The sequence below is a fragment of the Phocoena phocoena genome, chromosome 9 (assembly GCF_963924675.1).
Source record: "Phocoena phocoena chromosome 9, mPhoPho1.1, whole genome shotgun sequence".
Lineage (NCBI taxonomy): Eukaryota > Metazoa > Chordata > Mammalia > Artiodactyla > Phocoenidae > Phocoena > Phocoena phocoena.
Genome location: NC_089227.1, coordinates 32,826,478 through 32,847,981, shown reverse-complemented (window position 1 = coordinate 32,847,981; position 21,504 = coordinate 32,826,478).

The following is a 21,504-nucleotide window of genomic DNA, read 5'->3' as shown; positions in this document are numbered from 1 at the left end:
GAATTTGGTGTCCTGGCAACTTTTAAAAGAAACTCAGGGCTTTGTTTTGTTTTGTTTTTTGGCGCCGTTATAAACTTAACAGCTTTCAATGCATTGCAGTCATATTCTTCTTGGTACTTACATTATCCCATTTCCGAATGGAAGAACCACTTGAAGTTGACTGTTATGCCCATTTGATGTGACTCTAGTAAACTTTGATAGCATACTTGCTATTAGGTATCCTAGGTACATTCTGTTTAGTTTCTCCTGTATCTCTGGAATTAGCAATGGTTTCTTTTTAGTGAGAAATGGTATTAAAGGTCATATTCTGGGCCCTAGGAGTGCTCGTTGCTACTAGGTTGTCAATGGTTTTAAATTTTTTTATTTGGCAGTTATGATATGTTTTTAAGAAAGAGAAATAAATTATGAAGGTGTACTGATATTTCCAATTCAAATATAAAATTGCAGCTTATTTTACTTAATCCTTTTGATTTTATATTTGTTTCTCTTTTCTCTTAACTGAATATCTGGTTTTCTAATTAACATTAACATAATCTATAATCATTTTATTTCCTTTATCCTTCTCTATACACACACACACATATATACATATGTATCTACATATATAGTAATGTTACTAACAGCTCGTAGTAAGGAACTCTTAAACTGAATGCACTTTAATATTTCATTGTGGTTCTTTTTGCCTTTTTGATCTCTATTACCAGACTGTACAAATACTTTGTTTTAAAGTGATTTTTTTGTAATGAAGTTTTTTTTTTTATGTGGACCATGTTTAAAGTCTTTATTTATTACAATATTGCTTCTGTTTTCTGTTTTGGTTATTTGGCCACGAGGCATGTGGCCTCTTAGCTCCCTGACCTCGGATTGAACCTGCACTCCCTGCATTGGAAGGCAAAGTCTTTTTTTTTTAACATCTTTATTGGAGTATAATTGCTTTACAATGGTGTGTTAGTTTCTGCTTTATAACAAAGTGAATCAGTCATACATATACATATGTTCCCATATCGCTTCCCTCTTGCATCTCCCTCCCTCCCACCCTCCCTATCCCACCCCTCTAGGTGGTCACAAAGCACCGAGCTGATCTCCCTGTGCTATGTGGCTGCTTCCCACTAGCTATCTATTTTACATTTGGTAGTGTATATATGTCCATGCCACTCTCTCACTTTATCACAGCTTACCCTTCCCCCTCCCCATATCTTCAAGTCCATTCTCTAGTAGGTCTGTGTCTTTATTCTCGTCTTACCCCTAGGTTCTTCATGACATTTTTTTTTCTTAGATTCTGTATATATATATATATATTAGCATACGGCATTTGTCTTTCTCTTTCTGACTTACTTCACTCTGTATGACAGACTCTAGGTCCATCCACCTCATTACAAATGGCTCAATTTCATTTCTTTTTATGGCTGAGTAATATTCCATTGTATATATGTGCCACATCTTCTTTATCCATTCATTTGTTCATGGATACTTAGGTTGCTTCCATGTCCTGGCTATTGTAAATAGAGCTGCAGTGAACATTTTGGTACATGACTCTTTTTGAATTACGGTTTTCTCAGGGTATATGCCCCGTAGTGGGATTACTGGGTCATTTGGTAGTTCTATTTGTAGTTTTTTAAGGAACCTCCATACTGTTCTCCATAGTGGCTGTACCAATTCACATTCCCACCATCAGTGCAAGAGTGTTACCTTTTCCCCACACTTTCTCCAGCATTTATTGTTTCTAGATTTTTTGATGATGGCCATTCTGACTGGTGTGAGATGATATCTCATTGTAGTTTTGATTTGATTTCTCTAATGATTAATGATGTTGAGCATTCTTTCATGTGTTTGTTGGCAATCTGTATATCTTCTTTGGAGAAATGTCTGTTTAGGTCTTCTGCCCATTTTTGGATTGGGTTGTTTGTTTTTTTGTTATTGAGCTGCATAAGCTGCTTGTAAATTTTGGAGATTAATCCTTTGTCAGTTGCTTCATTTGCAAATCTTTTCTCCCATTCTGAGGGTTGTCTTTTGGTCTTGTTTACGGTTTCCTTTGCCGAGCAAAACCTTTTAAGTTTCATTAGGTCCCATTTGTTTATATTTCCATTACTCTAGGAGGTGGGTCAAAAAGGATCTTGCTGTGATTTATGTCATAGAGTGTTCTGCCTATGTTTTCCTCTAAAAGTTTGATAGTGCCTGGCCTTACATTTAGCTCTTTAATCCATTTTGAGTTTATTTTTGTGTATGGTGTTAGGGAGTGTTCTAATCTCATACTTTTACATGTAGCTGTCCAGTTTTCCCAGCACCACTTATTGAAGAGGCTGTCCTTTCTCCACTGTACATTCCTGCCTCCTTTATCAAAGATAAGGTGACCGTATGTGCATGGGTGTATCTCTGGGCTTTCTATCCTGTTTCACTAATTTATCTTTCTGTTTTTGTGCCAGTACCATACTGTCTTGATTACTGTAGCTTTGTAGTATAGTCTGAAGTCAGGGAACCTGATTCCTGCAGCTCCATTTTTCGTTCTCAAGATTGCTTTGACTATTCGGGGTCTTTTGTGTTTCCATACAAATTGTGAAATTTTTTGTTCTAGTTCTGTGAAAAATGCCAGTGGTAGTTTGATAGCGATTGCGTTGAATCTGTAGATTGCTTTGGGTAGTATAGTCATTTTCACAATGTTGATTCTTCCAATACAAGAACATGGTATATCTCTCCATCTATTTGTATCATCTTTAATTTCTTTCATCAGTGTCTTATAATTTTCTGCATACAGGTCTTTTGTCTCCTTAGGTAGGTTTATTCCTAGATATTTTATTCTTTTTGTTGCAATGGTTAATGGGAGTGTTTTCTTAATTTCACTTTCAGATTTTTCATCATTAGTATATAGGAATGCCAGAGATTTCTGTGCATTACTTTTGTATCCTGCTACTTTACCAAATTCATTGATTAGCTCTGGTAGTTTTCTGGTAGCATCTTTAGAATTCTCTATGTATAGTATCATATCATCTGCAAACAGTGACAGCTTTACTTCTTCTTTTCTAATTTGGATTCCTTTTATTTCCTTTTCTTCTCTGATTGCTGTGGCTAAAACTTCCAAAACTATGTTGAATAAGAGTAGTGAGAGTGGGCAACCTTGTATTGTTCCTCATCTTAGTGGAAATTGTTTCAGTTTTTCACCATTGAGGACGATACTGACTGTGGGTTTGTCATATATGGCCTTTATTATGTTGAGGAAGGTTCCCTCTATGCCTACTTTCTGCAGGGCTTTTATCATAAATGGGTGTTGAATTTTGTCAAAAGCTTTTTCTGCATCTATTGAGATGATCATATGGTTTTTCTCCTTCAATTTGTTAATATGGTGTATCACGTTGATTGATTTGCGTATATTGAAGAATCCTTGCATTCCTGGAATAAACCCCACTTGATCATGGTGTATGACCCTTTTAATGTGCTGCTGGATTCTGTTTGCTAGTATTTTGTTGAGGATTTTTGCATCTATGTTCATCAGTGATATTGGCCTATATTTTTCTTTCTTTGTGACATCATTGTCTGGTTTTGGTATCAGGGTGATGGTGGCCTCTTAGAATGAGTTTGGGAGTGTTCGTACCTCTGCTGTATTTTGGAAGAGTTTGAAAAGGAGCGGTGTTAGCTCTTCTCTAAATGTTTGATAGAATTCGCCTGTGAAGCCATCTAGTCCTGGGCTTTTGTTTGTTGGAAGATTTTTAATCACAGTTTCAATTTCAGTGCTTGTGATTGGTCTGTTCATATTTTCTATTTCTTCCTGATTCAGTCTTGGCAGGTTGTACATTTCTAAGAATTTGTCCATTTCTTCCAGGTTGTCCATTTTTTTGGCATAGAGTTGCTTGTAGTGATCTCTCATGATCTTTTGTATTTCTTCAGTGTCAGTTGTTACTTATCCTTTTCCATTTCTCATTCTATTGATTTGAATCTTCTCCCTCTTTTTCTTCTTTCTTTTTTTTTTTCAGTACGTGGGCCTCTCACCATTGTGGCCTCTCCCATCGTGGAGCACAGGCTCCGGACGCATGGGCTCAGCGGCCATGGCTCACGGGCCCAGCTGCTCCACGGCATGGGGGAATCCTCCCAGACCGGGACACGAACCTGTGTCTGCTGCATTGGCAGGTGGACTCTCAACCACTGCATCACCAGGGAAGCCCTCCCTTTTTTTCTTGATGAGTCTGGCTAATGGTTTATCAATTTTGTTTATCTTCTCAAAGAACCCCAGCTTTTAGTTTTATTGATCTTTGCTATCGTTTCCTTCATTTCTTTTTCATTTATTTCTGATCTGATCTTTATGATTTCTTTCCTTCTTCTAACTTTGGGGATTTTTTGTTCTTCTTTCTCTAAGTTCTTTAGATGCAAGGTTAGGTTGTTTATACGAGATGTTTCCTGTTTCTTAAGGTAGGATTGTATTGCTATAAACTTCCCTCTTAGAACTGCTTTTGCTGCATCCCATAGGTATTGGGTCGTCATGTCTCCATTGTCATTTGTTTCTAGGTACTTTTTGATTTCCTCTTTGATTTCTTCAGTGATCACTTCGTTATTAAGTAGTGTATTGTTTAGCCTCCATGTGTTTGTATTTTTTACAGATCTTTTCCTGTAATTGATGTGCAGTCTTATAACGTTGTGGTTGGAAAAGGTACTTGATACAGTTTCAATTTTCTTAAATTTACCACGGCTTGATTTGTGACCCAAGATATGATCTATCCTGGAGAATGTCCCATGAGCACTTGAGAAAAATGTGTATTCTGTTGTTTTTGGATGGAATGTCCTATAAATATCAATTAAGTCCATCTTGTTTAATATATCATTTAAAGCTTGTGTTTCCTTATTTATTTTCATTTTGGATGATCTGTCCATTGGTGAAAGTGGGGTGTTAAAGTCCCCTACTATGAATGTGTTAGTGTCGATTTCCCCTTTTATGGCTGTTAGTATTTGCCTTATGTATTGAGGTGCTCGTATGTTGGGTGCATAAATATTTACAATTGTTATATCTTCTTCTTGGATCGTTCCCTTGATCATTATGTAGTGTCCTTCTTTGTCTCTTCTAATAGTCTTTATTTTAAAGTCTATTTTGTTGGATATGAGACTTGCTATTCCAACTTTCTTTTCATTTCCATTTGCATGGAATATCTTTTTCCATCCCCTCACTTTCAGTCTGTATGTGTCCCTAGGTCTGAAGTGGGTCTCTGGTAGACAGCATATATATGGGTCTTGTTTTTGTATCCATTCAGCCAGTCTGTGTCTTACGGTTGGAGCATTTAATCCATTTACATTTAAGATAATTACGGATATGTATGTTCCTATTCCCATTTTCTTAATTGTTTTGGGTTTGTTATTGTAGGTCTTTTCCTTCTCTTGTGTTCCTTGCCTAGAGAAGTTCCTTTAGCATTTGTTGAAAAGCTGGTTTGGTGGTGCTGAAGTCTCTCAGCTTTTCCTTGTCTGTAAAGGTTTTAATTTCTCCATCAAATCTGAATGAGATCCTTGATGGGTAGAGTAATCTTTGTTGTAAGTTTTTCTCCTTCATCACTTTAAATATGTCCTCCCACTCCCTCCCGGCTAGCCGTGGTGCACTAACCCCTTCAGGCTGTGTTTGCGCTGCCAACCCCAGTCCTCTCCCTGTGCTCCGACTGAAGCCCGAGCCTCAGCTCCCAGCCCCCGCCCATTCCTGCGGGTAAGCAGACAAGCCTCTCTGACTGGTGAGTGCCAGTTGGCACTGATCCTCTGTGCGGGAATCTCTCAGCTTTGCTCTCCACACCCCTGTTGCTGCACTCTCCTCGAAGCTCCCTGCCCTCTGCGATCCGCAGTCTCTGCCCGCGAAGGGGCTTCCTAGTGTGTGGAAACCTTTCCTCCTGCACAGCTACCTCCCACTGGTGCAGGTCCCGTCCCTATTCTTTTGTCTCTGTTTTTTCTTTTTTCTTTTGCCCTACCCAGGTACGTGGGGAGTTTCTTGCCTTTTTGGAGGTCTGAGGTCTTCTTCCAGCATTCAGTAGGTGTTCTGTAGGAGTTGTTCCATGTGTAGATGTATTTCTGATGTATCTGTGGGGAGGAAGGTGATCTCCATGTCTTACTCTTCCGCTATCTTCCCCCTCTCCCCTGGAAGGCGAAGTCTTAACCCCTGGACTGCCAGGGAAGTCCTAAAGTGATCTTAAATAATTAATATGGCTATTCCACCATATTAATAAATGGCTTGATTCACTTTCAGTTTGTTTTCAATTTTAAAGGATTCCCTCTTAAAAAAATTTTATTTTAAATTATGTAAAACAGTTACACAGTTCCTGAGTCAAAACCATACGAATAATTCAGAGAGATTTAACTCCTGTCTTTGTTCCCTTCTTTCTCTTCCCATGTAGGTAACTTTTAAATTTGTTTTTTGGGTTATCCTTTCACCATTTCTTTAGTAAATACACACATACATATGTGTGCAAACACACACGCACACAACACACACACAACACAGAATGCCCCTTTCTCCATCTTACATAAAGATAGCCTGTAATACACATACACTTCTGTCTCTTGCGTATTCCACCTAAGGATGCATCCATGGGCTCACTCATTCCTCTGCAGTGTTTACAGGTCTTCCTCATCACGTTTCATAGATGTGTGGTATGGGTGGCTACATCAGGCTAAGTCTCCTAGTTTTTTTGGTTGCAGCATGATCTCTCACATTCAGTTCTTTTAGCCTCTGAAGAAGCCCAGTCTTTCTGGTTCACCTCCCCATTTCTTGTCCAAATTGCCTTCCACCACAATATACAAAGCTTCAACATTTGACCTTGCTTGGAGCAGGCGTTCCATAAATGTTGAGTGCAACAGTGAAGTTTCTTTCATTTCACTCAGAGGGTCCCTGAAGTAAAGACTCACCTTTCCTTCCTTGAGCTGCCCCTTATTTGAAAGCCTGGATAACCTTACAATAATCTTATCTTTTCCTGCTCTCAATCTTGCCTCTTTCTGAATCCAGCTTCTCTGTGAGCTCCCTTTCTCAACAGGCTAATGGATCTGATTCCACATCCCCCTACTCCTGGGTGGTAACAGATTTCAGAATATGGAGATTTTTCTGTCTTGAATATTTCCCCACTTCTCTAGAATCACCCCTCTCAGGAACTCATCCCTTCTCAGTTACAGCATGAGACCATTTTAAAAAAATTGTTATTTATTTATACTCTAGTTCATTTCAGAGGAGATTCTAGGCACTTAACTGTGACTATATTAAAGTTATTTAGTGACTGGCCAGAATATTGTATGAGGGTTTTAAATTATGGACACACAAACTCACACATATACACCAGACAAATTTATCAGAAGCACTTTGATATTGAAATAGTTGCTAAAATACTAGGTGTGTAATAAGTAAATTAAAAAGTCATGTTCAATAGTATAGATAATTGCAGGGTATATCTTCTAAACTTTTACATATATCTTTAGAGGAATGTGATTCCTAAGGTTAATCAGAAGCTCCTGCAGTCTGTGTTCACCTTATCATAGTTACTCGTCCATCTGAGTTTGGGAATTTGAATTATCTCAAAAGCTAAACTTTAACTAAATTCTTCAGTGGACTTATAGAAGACATTCTTGAGGGTAACTTAAATTTATTTTTTCAAAGGAAGCTGCTTTTATGGTGGATATGGAGACATGAAATTTGACAGTACATTTGCTTTATTTTCCTGTGAGTAAGGAAATTTAACAAGACACCGATATAAGAATAATTGCTCACATTTTCTCCCTCCCAAGTTTTTTATTCTGAATGTAAATGTAATACAGGCTCAGATTATAAAATATAGAGTATACATACATGTAGTAAGAAGAAAATAAAATCTTTATTTTCCTAAACAACTGTGATTAATGCTATTAATATTTTGATATATATCTTTCCAGGATTTTTCTAAATATACAACAGAAATTTATATAATTACAATGTAGTTGAAATTGTATTATGTATAGTCTTTTATATCCTGCTTTTCTTCACTTGTCATTATGCTTAAACATGTTTAAGTCATATCATGAAAAATTTTTTATAATATAATTTTAATACTTTCATAGCATTCCATCATACAGAAATTGCAAAATTTGTGCAACACTTCCTCTGTTGTCTAACAATTATGCTCTTTACAATTTTTAAAAGTATAAACCACTGTTTATATTTTGGATAATTTTCTCAGGCTCTACTTCCGAAAGTGAAATTACTAAGGACCAATTGGCTCAGTGTTTGGTCTGTTACCCCCACTCTTATCAAGATGGTCAAATCAGTCAGGAAATGTAGGAGATATAACTTTTGTCTTAATTTCAATCATGACACATAGGATGCCCGTCAAGAACAGTTGTCATTAGTTAATAAGAACATCTCTCAGCATGAGTAGATTTGTGTCCTGGCAGGTCTGAGGTGGTTCAGCACAGAGTAATGCAAGGACGCTGAATAGAAGACAGGATTCCTGGGTTCTAGTCTCAGCTTTTCCATCATCATCTTGTATGACATCCGCAACATTAACATCTCTGTGCCTTAGTTTCCTAGCCTATAAAGTGAGGGAATCTATAAAATTATATTTATTAAGATTCCTTCTGATCCGCAAATTCTCTGTTTTAATATTTGGAAGATTTTGTGTTTGGAAATTGGACAAAGGCTACTGTCTAAAGATATGGCTGATTGGATTTCTGCTATCAGCATCCCATCAAAGCCATCCTTTATTTGCAAGTGAGGAGAGCACAGCTTTACTTGTTCTTAGGCTCAGTCCTAGTTGTTCTAGTTCATACAGCTTGTACTTGAGGAAGTACTGAGTTACCTGACAGTTTTGTTTAAGTCCACTTCCCATCCTCTGGCAAACTCTTCCAGCTCTATGTATCACAGTCTTCAAGAAAAGTTCCAGGGAAAATTATCTGGAAGCTTCTGTGCATTAATAACCCAAACCTTCCATCTTCCCATACAGGGAAACATGCAGCTTTCCACTAAGGCCCACTCATCAGTCACTTGTCCATTCTGTGACAAATGATATCTAATAGATAAAGACAAAACTGATCAAGAAGTTCAAAATGTCTCTGGGAGCATGAGGTAGAGGAATACAGAATTAATTTGCCATTGATCTTCAGCCTAAAGTAAAGGTTTACAGAGTGGCAATTGTAGCCAAGTTATCATGTAGCTATGACATTAGAGAACTGCTAACGACATCTCTTCTAAGAACAAGAGCAGTACTTACCAGCCATCTACTCTCACCCTCTAATGGAAAGGGACAACCCTCTGAGAAAGATCTCAGAGCAAAGTTTGTTTTACCACAGTGGTTCTCAAATTTTAGCATGTATCAGAACCATGTGTGTGTGTGTGTTTTAATTTTATTGAAGTGTACTTGATTTACAATGTTGTGTTAATTTCTTTCTACAGCAAAGTGATTCAGTTATACATGTATATATCTACACAGAACCATGTGTTAAAAGGCAGATTACTGGACCCTCTCCCCAGTGTTTCTGATTCAGTGGGTCTAAGATGGAGCATGATAATTTGCATTTCTTTCAATTCCCAGATATGCTGATAACGCTGGTCCAAAGACCAGACTTTGAGAATCACTGGCCTACTGGATTTGAAGCACTCTTCACTGTAATCACACTGATGCCTTCCATTTGAATGAAAGGTGAGCTAGCAACAGGATGTTAAGTAGCTTTTATAAGGAGAGGTGAAGGGTGGTGATTACAGGTAGGGCAATAGATATTCTACAGAGACTAACCCAGGGAGCGGCAAAGTAACGCAGTAGAGAATGTGGAAGTTAAAGGTAATAACTGAAGGTGGTCCTTGGGGAAATTGGCTGTCAGAGATGTAGTAGCTAAGCTTAGAGAAGAAGCCACCCGGATAAGAGGCTAAATCGGCAGCAGCAATAGGCTCTTTACAGGATAATAATCTGGAGGTGAGTTATTACATTAAACTAGTCAAATATCAGCTTTTATCAATTTACATCTTTCTCAACTAGTAATGCTCCCTCTAGCTTTCTCTAATAGGCATAACAGTGATAGATTACTAATAGAATGGGCTATTGTGGAATATTGGCTGGCAGGAAACATCTCCTTTTCTTGCATTTTTTTCCACATAAGAGTTTCTCACATTTAAATGATCTGCATCTTGATCATTTAAGATGATCATCTTGATCATCTAACCTGCCAATTAGCAAAGAAGTTCAGTATCCCTCAGAATGCAAGAATATGAACAGGAGGAACTCTGCTTTATAGTTTTTGTCTTCTAGAAGCACTCCCCTTTGTTCAAGTTTCAGCCAGAGAATCAATGGGGAGCAAACCAGAATCAATTTTAATTGATTGTTCAGGTTTTTTAATAATCGGCATTCTTCCCTAATGCTTGACAGAATAACAACTAGAGTCTGATGCCCTGTAATTTTAACTCCCATTCTAAATGCATATTACTGTCCAGCAACTATTGTACCTACAAACAGCCCACTGCCCGATGGTATGTCAGAGGAAATAGGGGTGCAGAATAAAGGAGAAATGGAAAATTGTGCTTATATGTGTTTATTTACATGCATGCACACAAACATGTGAGCTCCAGCTGCCATGGTTGTGGCCAAGTGGTCCATTTTTGGTAATAAAATAGCGTGTAGGGAATTAACTTTGGCAAATATTAAATTGATATGCTTTGATTTCCTCCTTATTTCATGTTTGCAAACTTCTACCTCCAAGATTATGTCATGAGGTTAATTGTTCCAAACAGGAGAGAACAGGATTAGCAATAATCTTGAAACCAGTTTTGGATACTAAAGGACATTGGAAATCTCTTTAGCAAATGTGACCGACAGCGTTGTTGCTTATCCAATAGCTATCTCCCCACCCCCCATTTCTAATCTTCCTAACAGAATCCAACCATTGTGCCCAGCTTCAAGGGATGAATTTGAGTGTTTAAGTAAATTAGTTATCCAAAATGACTGAAAAGTGCCCAAAAGAGACTCTATAAACCAATGGTTGTCCATCTTGCTGATATGCAGAAGCCTGGGATCTACCCCCATAAATACTGATTTAATTGGTGAAGCATGAGACAGAGCATTGGTGTTTATAATAGCTCAACAGTAGCTATGGATGAGAATCACTAGCTTAAATTTTTGGAATCACCAAAGTTTAAAACAAATTGGACTGTGTATTTAGTTCCCCATTGCACTTCCTATTATGAGTATTTAAAGATTAAATAATGAAACCTGTACCTCTGAGTTATAATATGAGAAAACATGTGGACCTTCCTAAATAATACCCATTTTGAGCCCTGTCATGGATATTTTCCGTATGCTCTCATTAAATTCTTATGATACTACAGCAAAGCATAATTAATATCCCCAGTTTTATAGATGAGAATATTGAGGCTAGGCAGGGATGTAGCTAGTGGAGTCAAACCCAGATTTCTTGGGCTCCAAAGTTCATAATCTTTCATCTCTACTGAACTGCTTTTCAAAAGCTTTCTCTTTTCATTTGCTTCCCAATACCTGATTCTTACTCCCTGTTGATACAGAGCAAAGCCAAGACAGTAACTTTGGATTTCTGTCTCTCCAGTCTAAAGCTCCAGCTCCTAAATTTAAGACTCAATCCAGTCATGACCCAGCCTTACTGGTCTACTTTTTGGAATCAAGACTGTGTCAATCAGCCTAAGTCCTCAAACCCTGTTGTACTGAAGGTACAATAATATAGTACCTTCAGCTCCTAGGAGCATTCCAGTGCCTCCAGCCCTAGAGGAACAACAGAGATTCCCATGAGCTTCTTGATAAGCATTTTCAGATGCTGCTTTTTGCTTCTGGAAACATTTGTTGTGAATCAACAGGAATTAAATTCCATAGCACATTTTGTCTCAGTCCACTTTGGGATATTGATGATCAGGATTGGCTGTCTACATTCAGCAGTCTGACTGGATAAAAATCAGATTTCAATTTTAATGAACTGTAATTGTTAATGCATCTTGCAAGAGACCCCGTGTTGTTCCAGGGCAAATTTGGTTCAATGTCTGAATTTCTTCTCTTACCACCAGTGGCCAAAAACCAGTAAGCCATTTGTTGCTAGTGTTTTGCTTAGCTGTCAACCAAATATTTTTTACCCATGGTAAGTGTATACTTCTTGGGAAAAAAATTCAAGCCAATATTAACTGACATGATTTATTTTGTTTCTGATATTTCTCTTACTTCACTCATGTTTCAGTCCATTGCTTCTAAGCTGTTGAATTCTATTAAGAAGGCCTATTTTCCAAATCATCAGAGTTGTTGTGAGAAATATTAGTTAACTTCCTGAATAGTATAGTACCTCAATTCATGTTGGTTTGCACTCACTGAACATGCCGTTTTTTTATTGTGTACATATGACAGAGGTATATTGATCTCTTCTCTTAAGTGCTTAATCAAACTCTGTTAATACTGCTAGCCATAAACTATCTATCAGAAAGGCATAGCTTTGAAATGTTTCCATCTATGAATTAAATGAAATAATTTATCATGAGACTTTTTTCTGGGTCTACTGAGAGTTGATCCTGGATTCTTCGTGCTGTGTTATTAACTTCCATGTTGGCTTTGTCTAATTCTATGTAAAGTATGCTGATTTATTAGAAGGCTCACTTTACTGTGAACTATAATTAGATACTCTTGAAAGAATGAGTTTCATTGATTTAGTCAATGACCACAAATATTACTGAAGTAAGCCTCTTAACAGTGTAGGGGTGTATTTTGGCCATGATCAATGTTTCTGAATCTTCCCTTGTATTTTTTTGTTTTGTTTTGTTTTGCTTTATTTAGTGCTATCTGCATTGATTTAAATCTACAGCAATGTTAAGTGCAAAATTTATCTTGACACGAAGTTTCATTACTTTCCTGGAGATGCAAACTTTTCTTTGTTTATTATAGATTAAAAATATTCCCCGACAGTCTTTGAAAATAATCTGTTTGTACTTATGTCAATATGTGTTAGCAATAGACAGTAAGTAAAGTGAAAAATTAAAGACATTGCCCTTAAAATAATTGAATTAAGTTTCTTCTTTTTTAAAACCATTGCAATTACCTACCTTTGTGCCTTGTAAAGGAATTTTGAACTTTCTGAAAACAAAAGGTAAAGTTCAACGGGTTTGAATCTTTTCTGTATACCTGTGAGTGAGTAGACATTGACAGGTGATGTGCTGAAGGATGAATAATGAGTGTGATCTTGACTCAGAGTCCCTAAGAACCAGCGTTTATCAAAAAGCGTGCTGGCTCTGCAAGCAACTTTCTATTCTACTTAACAACATTAAGCCCAAAGAAAAAAATCAGGAACTAGACCTAAAGTACATGTGGGTTGTGTATCAGTCTTCTGAATTATACATCATGGAAGAATGTAAAATATAAAGCTTAGTAGCATTTTATTAGAATTATAAGACAAAGAGGGAAAAAAATCCCCACAGCATATGTATGCATGGTATACCTTCTGGTTAGAGTAGAAGTTACTTGACAGTGTTTGATTTTTATATCCCTCATTTTATTTATTTATTTTTTGAGTTTTTTTAAATTGAAGTACAGTTGATTGATTTACAGTGTTATGCCAATCTCTGCTGTACAGTAAAGTGACTCAGACACATACAGACAGTTTTTAAAAAATAAATTTATTTATTTATTTTTGGCTGTGTTGGGTCTTCATAGCTGCATGTGGGCTTTCTCTAGTTGCGGCGAGTGGAGGCTAGTCTTCGTTGCGGTGCGCGGACTTCTTATTGTGGTGGCTTTTCTTGTTCCGAAGCACAGGCTCTAGGCGCGAGGGCTTCAGTAGTTGTGCCACACGGGCTCAGTAGTTGTGGCTTGTGGGCTCTAGAGTGCAGGCTCAGTAGTTGTGGCCTGTGGGCTCAGTAGTTGTAGCTTGCGGGCTCTAGAGTACAGGCTCAGTAGTTGTGGCACCCGAGCTTAGTTGCTCCACGGCATGTGGGATCTTCCCGGATCAGGGCTCAAACCCGTGTCTCCTGCATTGGCAGGCGGATTCTTAACCACTGCACCACCAGGGAGTCCTATTTGGTTTTCTTTCAAAAAATAATGTAAGCAGGCTCTACATGCACATAGTATAAAATTCCAAAGGTAGCAAAGAGATTTGAGGTAAAAGTAAGCCTCCCCTCTACCATCTAGTAGCTAAGCTACCTACTCCCTCCCTGCAGGCCACTAGTTACCTGTTGTTTGTATATACCATCGGAGGCACTTTCAATGAACCATAAGTGTGTATCTGTATGTGTGGATGTATACACAAACAGTAGCACATTGCAGAGTGTTTTCTACCTTTTTTCCTTTAAGGATGCATTTTAGAGAGTTTTCCATATCATTACACACAGAGTTGTCTCATACTTTACAAAACTGCATAATAATCCATTCTATGGGTGTACCACAATTTATTTAACCAGACCTCTGTTGATGGACATTTAGGTCATTTCCAATCCCTTGCTATATTGAATAATATTATAATGACTGTCCTTTTACATGCATTATTTCTTACATGTGCAAGTATATCTGTAGGTTATACTCATGAGTGGAATTGTTGGGTCAAAGGGCATATTTAACCAAAATTTTGGGAAGCATTGCCAGGGTGGTATTTGAATGTTTAACAATTTACTACAGCACGGGCTCCAATCAATCGGAATGGATGCTAGCCATAGACAACCGGTAAAGGCTGGATATCAGATGTGAACACTGTCAAATTGCCCTCCAAAGACATACTAATTGATTGGTCTGCTTTAAATCATCTTTATGAGAATAGATACCATGCTCTTCCATTATTATTTCCATTTACAGAATTTGCTAAATCTCAATGGTTTTTGTATGAACATTATTGCCAGTAAAACGTTACCTGGAGACACTGGTGGATTGGAGTGGTACAGGTGCTATATTCAGACTGCATATTAAATGTAGTATATAACAAAGCCAAGTTCAGAATTGTCTATCAATGTTTACACCATGCAGAGCTGCCCATGTGACTGAGTAGGTGACTAGAGCAGAGGGCTTGTCTGCCTCTCTCATTAGAAGGTAAGCTTCATTGGAGCAGGAAGTTGTTTTTATTTCCCACAACAATATCTTCAACACCTAGAAAAATGCCTGGTGGTAGTTGTAGCTCAAATCCAGCTGATCCCTACTGATTAAATAAATTAATATTGAACTGAGTATCAGGAAGATAGAGAATCTTCCCTACAAGGACAGTGAAAAGTTGTGAATATTCACATAGTAACAGTTATTTTTCTCGTTATACCTATTTTCTGATTCCTAAGGTTTGGAGATTGGTCACTTATTAAAGGTGTATCCTGAAGTCAAAATTATTGAAGGTACATAGGTTTTACCTTCAAAATTACTGAAGGTAAAACCTAGATTTCACCAGTAGATCTTTTAATTCAGCTCCTTGAGGAAGAGTGTCTGTGTCTGAATATTCTTAGACCATGATTATTGCTAAAGTTTGCACATTTTATAATGTGGTAATTGTATTTCGCTAGCTGATGTCTTTTGTTTTGGAGGGCTGGGGTGTAGATACTTGAGAATGTAGAATTTAACACCTGAAGTAGTAATTATGTGTACTTAGAAATTACAGGGTAGGAATTGGCAATTGGAATGGAAAAGGCAGGTTATAGAAAATAATATGCAATATATATAGATTTATGTGTTGAGTGCTGTGGGGACACATAGCAAAAAATGCTTGTGGTACCTTAAAACAAAGTTGCTAACTTTCTTAATTCTCTCCCACCTCCCTTCCACCTCCAATTCATGAGGAACAATGAGGCAAAGTCATGTGACGAGATGATGATTCCAAAACACTGCAATATTAGCATGGAATTCAGTGCTGTCTCCTAAATTTAGGTTGTCTTGGAAAAGCATGGTTAGAAATATGGTGTCACATGTAATACAATGTCTTCCCAACAAACTGAATTACTTGGACTTCTTCAGCTTTTCTCCCATGTAAATATAATACACAGGGAGTTGAGAAGACTTAAAAAAAGAAGCCCAGAATTTCAGATGAGCAAGAACTAGCTAAATGTAGTAGTAAGAGTATATAGATACCTTTAAAGAGCATGAAAACTATGCAGTTTTCTGGAAAGGCTCTCACCATAAGCTCCGTGAGGACTGGGTTTATTTGGTTCACCATCAGATTTCAGCACCTAGCACCTGGCGCATGGTAGGTACTCAACAAATATTTGTTAAATGAATAGGAAGAATATTCTTTGTGAGGCTAAAAGAGGGGATCCTCAGCAAAAGCAGCAAGTGGTCAGCATTTGTTAAAGTGTTAAACTTCACGAAGCAAAGGGGTTGAGTGTTGAGTTATTAAATAATGCCCATGATATCAAGCCTGGATCCCATTAAGCCCCAGGCTAAGGGGTGAACAGTTAATTTCATAGCTGTACTAAATAGTTATATCACATATCAGCCAAGGTGATATATTCCTCTAAATCCCTTGGAAAGCACCCAAGGGCAGAGGCCAGAAATCATTATAAGCTTGATTTGGAAAACTGCTAATAAAGTGGGTCATGGAACTTTTTTTCAATGCCAAGAAAATAATGTAGTAATGGGACTGTGTCTTTCCCCTTTTCCTTTGAAAGTGCTTTTAGTATTAGGATCTATTCAATCAAAAGATTTAGGAATATTCTAACCATGAATGTTTCTGTGTTTTACATTTAATAGTTATTAAAGTGGATACCTGATGAGTTGTATTATCAGATTAAAATCTCTGTGAATCAAAGGGGAGAGAGAGGAGTTTATTGGGATGTGTAAAGATCTTTATATTAGGAAAACTCACAATTACTAAAGTTTTATTTGAGGGAAGTAAATGGGAGGATTTTCTGTGTGAGAGTTGAACGCAGATATATAATGGAAAAACGTTTAATAGATAAGGTTTTAGAATTTTACAAAGAGCTTTCTGTTATAATATGCAATTAAGCATATTTGAAAAGCTATTGAAAATAAAGCATAGTCCTACATTGTTAAAAATGAGGCCTGTAAGCAGTATTCACAATTAACACCAGGTTAGTTCATCATCCCTTGATTAACAGTGATTTAACAATGTAGCATGGCACACATTTTTCAAAAATCCAATTGCTAATCTGTTTAAGGTCGAAATGAATTGGAACAGTATTAGAACTTCATTTTGGCGTTCTGACCTAAAATGGAAATGCATGTACGAGTGCTCTCAAGTTTGCTTTACTTCTGGGTATTACATCATGTTTCTCAGACTGTTTTTCATCATGGCTGTGCAGCATTGCTTTATGCCCTTTTATTCCTGGAAAAGGGAATTCCACCTTGAATCAGGGAATCAGATTTTCACCTCTTTAGCAGGAGGGATGTCAGTCAAAAGGTGATTTAACAGTTTCCAAGCATTCTCAGACTTTTGCAGAATGTGTTGAGGAAAGTATTGCATTCCCCACACACAGTTTTCCTGGGGATCATGTAGTGAAGTTGCAGCCTTGTTAACTGGTGAGTGAAGCTGATTGACTGGGATCTCCTTGGAGTACTGCATCCAAATTTGGCTCCGTAGCCCCAACCTAAGGTTACTGGTTTGTGTGATGTTAAATTGTGACAAGAAAAGGAATAAAGACTAAACAGCTGGCCCCCAAATGCCTTCTTAGATATTTTTTTGATGGCATCCATACATGTTCCTTTGATAAGCACAAAGAACTATATAAGCACATCTTATCGATTTCTCCTCACAGCTGCTGTGCAGATGTAACCTGCTTTAAGACAATCCAGTTTATGAAAATCCAAATTTAACCTGCTCTTTACAAAGGAATAATCCCTTGAGAGTCTGTGAGGAATTTAATAATCTGAAGAAACTATATCCATTTGCTTAGTTCCGAAGGGTTTTCTACATTTTAAAATGTCTAGGCATACTCTGAAGCGCATGGAGTGAGGTATGTTTCAGTTCGTTTAAGCTGAGTGCTTGCAGCCACAAGCAAATGTGTGGCTTTTCCACACAACCATGGAAATCCAGCACTTCTTGTCAGATGGTGTTGGTAATTTTGGGGGGTGGGGGAGGGGAATGGCAGTTGTGCAGATTTGAAAATGAGCTAGAAACAGATTCCCTGGTTTGGGTCATGAACCAGAAGGGATTCCACGGCCCTTTCTGCTATGTAACAAGACAAATAGTAGTACTTGCTAAGTGGGATAAGACAACCCTTAAGGGGCCTGGAAGCTGAAAAGGCAACTTCTCTGTGGGTCATTTTACTTTTCGTTTCATGGGAATCAGTGAAGCAAGTTCATGAAACTCAGAGGCAAGGACACCAAGCACGGAGGGAAATGATTAAAGAGCTACAACGTCATGAGAGAGAGCAAGGGCAAGGTTAGGGCCGCAAGAGTCCATAGGCCTTGAAAGTAGAGCCAAGTCAGCTTGCCTAGCCTTTTCCTGGAAACACAGCAAGACCCAAAGGTGGAAACTTCAAACTTTTCAGAGGCAGGAGTGGATCATGGTTTTGTGGGGACTGAAGCTTATATTGACACAATTTTAGAAATACAAAGTGAGATGTAACATAGGGCCTCTGAAGTGGTCTTTGCTAGAGAAAGGCCCTGAAGCTTATGGTATAATTTATAACATAATGATTCATCCGTCTTTGTATAAAACAAAGTACACATCACTCTTGAGAAATAATAATAATATATTGAGCCCTTGCTATGTGCCAAGCATTATGTAAAACCTTATTATATTAGTTTCCTAGGGCTGCTGTGACCAAGTACCACAACTGGATGGCTTAAAACGACAATTTTTTTTTTTTTTTTTTACAGTTTAGAGACTAGAAGTCCAAAATCAAGTTATTGCCAGGGCCTAGTTCCCTCCAAAGCCAGCTTCTAGTAGCTCCAGGCATTTTAGTTTGTGGCAACATCACTCCAATCTCTGCTTCTGTCTTTACACAGCTGTCTTCCCTCTGTGTCTTTTCTTCTTATAAGGATACCAGTCACATTGGATTAAAACCCACCCTAATTCAGTATGACCTCATCTTAAAATTTTATTGTATTTGCAATGACCCTAGTTTTCTAAATTAGGTCACATTCACAGGTTTTAGGAGTTAGAACATCAGCCTATTTGGGGGGGAAACAAAGTCCAACCCATAGCACTTACAAATGACCCCTATAATGCTCACAGTGATCCTGGGAAGAAGTTACTATTATCATCCCCATTTTACAGTGGAAGAAATTGAGACTCAGAGAAGTGGTATTACTTGCCTGAGGTCACTGAGCTAATCTAGCACTGGGTTTCCATAATTCCAGCCAAAGCCGACTCCTCTTGTTGCCACACAGTTAATTCTGCTGGAAGTGAGTTAATCCATCTTCTTCTGCCTGTAGCTATAATTATAGCTAGAGCTTTATTTAATAGGAATCAAGACAGGGGACTTCCATCATCCATTTCTTAATTCTCCTTCAAGATGTTCTTGAACTGCTTTAAGGACATCATCCCTTAAACTTTATTTGGTAATGAGTGACACTTAGTGGGTCCATTCTGGAGTGTTGGGCGGGGGGATTCACATTCTGGTGGTTCTAATCGTCTTTTTAATTCCCTGCTTAAAACTGCCAAAAATTTCCTGGTTCAGAGTTCTTTCACATACACATATATATATATATATATATATATATATATATATATATATATATATATAAAACTGGAATCAAAGCAACACAACTAGAATGTTTTTAGATGTTCAATGGTCATGTGGTGCTACCATGTATTTTTGAAAGTAGTGAAGGAATTGCTTTTTTTTCTCTCATGATTTACCCAGGTCATGGAAAATAGAGATGGCTTGATGAGTTCAAAGAGAATTAAAATATTATTCATAGTCAGAAATTTTCCAGCTGTTTGGAGAATCCCACAGCTTTATTTCCTGGGCAGTAGAAGAACTACTGGCCAGAGAAATGGTCAGGTATATGGTGAAAGGGAGAATTGAGCTCCCAAATATCACAACTTATTTAACCTTGCTACACCCCAGTTTCTCATTCATAAAATGTAGAAATGAGTAAAGATTCTTAAGAATGTTTCCAGGTCAAATTATTACTCTAAAAAGCTTTCATACAGTGTTGAAATTTTTTAAAATGTGGGCTACAATTAGCCATAAAATCAAATAAACAATTTAGACTAAACACCCACCATTATTCTGTTTTGCTAATTGTTCATTTTTGGTGGTAGAAATTTTTGCTTAATAATATGTGTTAAATGTTAATCAGTGTTGAATGGATATGTAGTTTCTATGGCTATGTGTCCGTTTTTTGCTTTGAAATACATAGTACAGATTATCTGTTGAAGTATCTCAGATCTAGAAACTCTAATGTAACTGGGATGGGGGTTCCCTAATAGCTGGTCCCACCTAGTACCTGGGGTGTAGGCTGAAATGCCACACTACCCCAACTTCTCCTGTAGGGTACTTGCTAATTGTATTCTGGGCAGTTAGGATGGGTTCAGCAAAGTCTCAGGGGAGGGATGCAAGTCCTTCTGTTAGACAATGCTGATGTAGGTGGGCAGCTGGAAAAGCAGGCCCTCAGCCCACAGTGGTGAAAACTTCTAAAGAGGACAACTACCACTCCCCAATTATGGCCTGAAGAAATGCAGGCATCTACGTGACACTGAGAGTGCTCATCTGTGCCTCTATAGTAATAGTACTTAGTCCAGTGTAGCTCTCCCAGGTAGGCTGTCTCTTAGTAATATCCCTTCTCCTCCAATCCCCCAAAATTATGCTCTACCTTCCAGTTTCTCTCCAGGTCAGGCTGGAGAAGCATAACTTATTAATAACAAACACACAATCAAAACCACAAAATAAGAGCCCATTAAGGTAGCACTCTGGACCACACAATTCATATGTTGAAACCCTAATCCCCAATGTGATGGTATTTGCAGATGGGGCTATGGGAGGTGATTAGGTCTCTTGAGGGTGAAACCCTCATGATGGGATTAGTGTTCTTACCAAAGAGATGTGAGAGAGTTTACTACCTCTCTCTGCTTTTCACTACGTGTGTTTACAGGGAGAAGGTGGCAGTTCAGGAAGAGGGTCCTCACCAAGCATCAAATTTGTCAGAATCTTCATCTTGGACTTCCTAGCCTCCAGAACTATGAGAAATTAATTAGTTTGTTGTTTAAGCCACCCAGTCTATTGTATTTTGTAATGGACTAAGACAGATGGGTATTATCTCCCTTATACTGTATAGGTAAGTGAACAGATGTAAAACTCAATCTTTTAACCTCTGCAAACTGATGTCAGTAATTTATACTTTAATTGACTCTTTCCTGCTGCATAGGCCCTAAGAGGTACTGAAGTGAGATATAAAGGATCTTGTTATTTTGTTTATTTTATTTTTAAAAAATCTTTTCATAAAATTAATTAATTAATTTAAAAATTAATTAATTTTGGCCATGTCAGGTCTTAGTTACGGCATGTGGGATCTTTTGTCGTGGCACACGGGCTCTTTGTTGTGGTGCGTAGGCTTTTATCTAGTTGTGGCGCGTGGGCTTCTCTCTAGTTGGCGCGCAGGCTCCAGAGTACATGGGCTCTGTAGTTGCAGTACGTGGGTTGTGGTACTCTCGTTGTGGTGTGGGCTC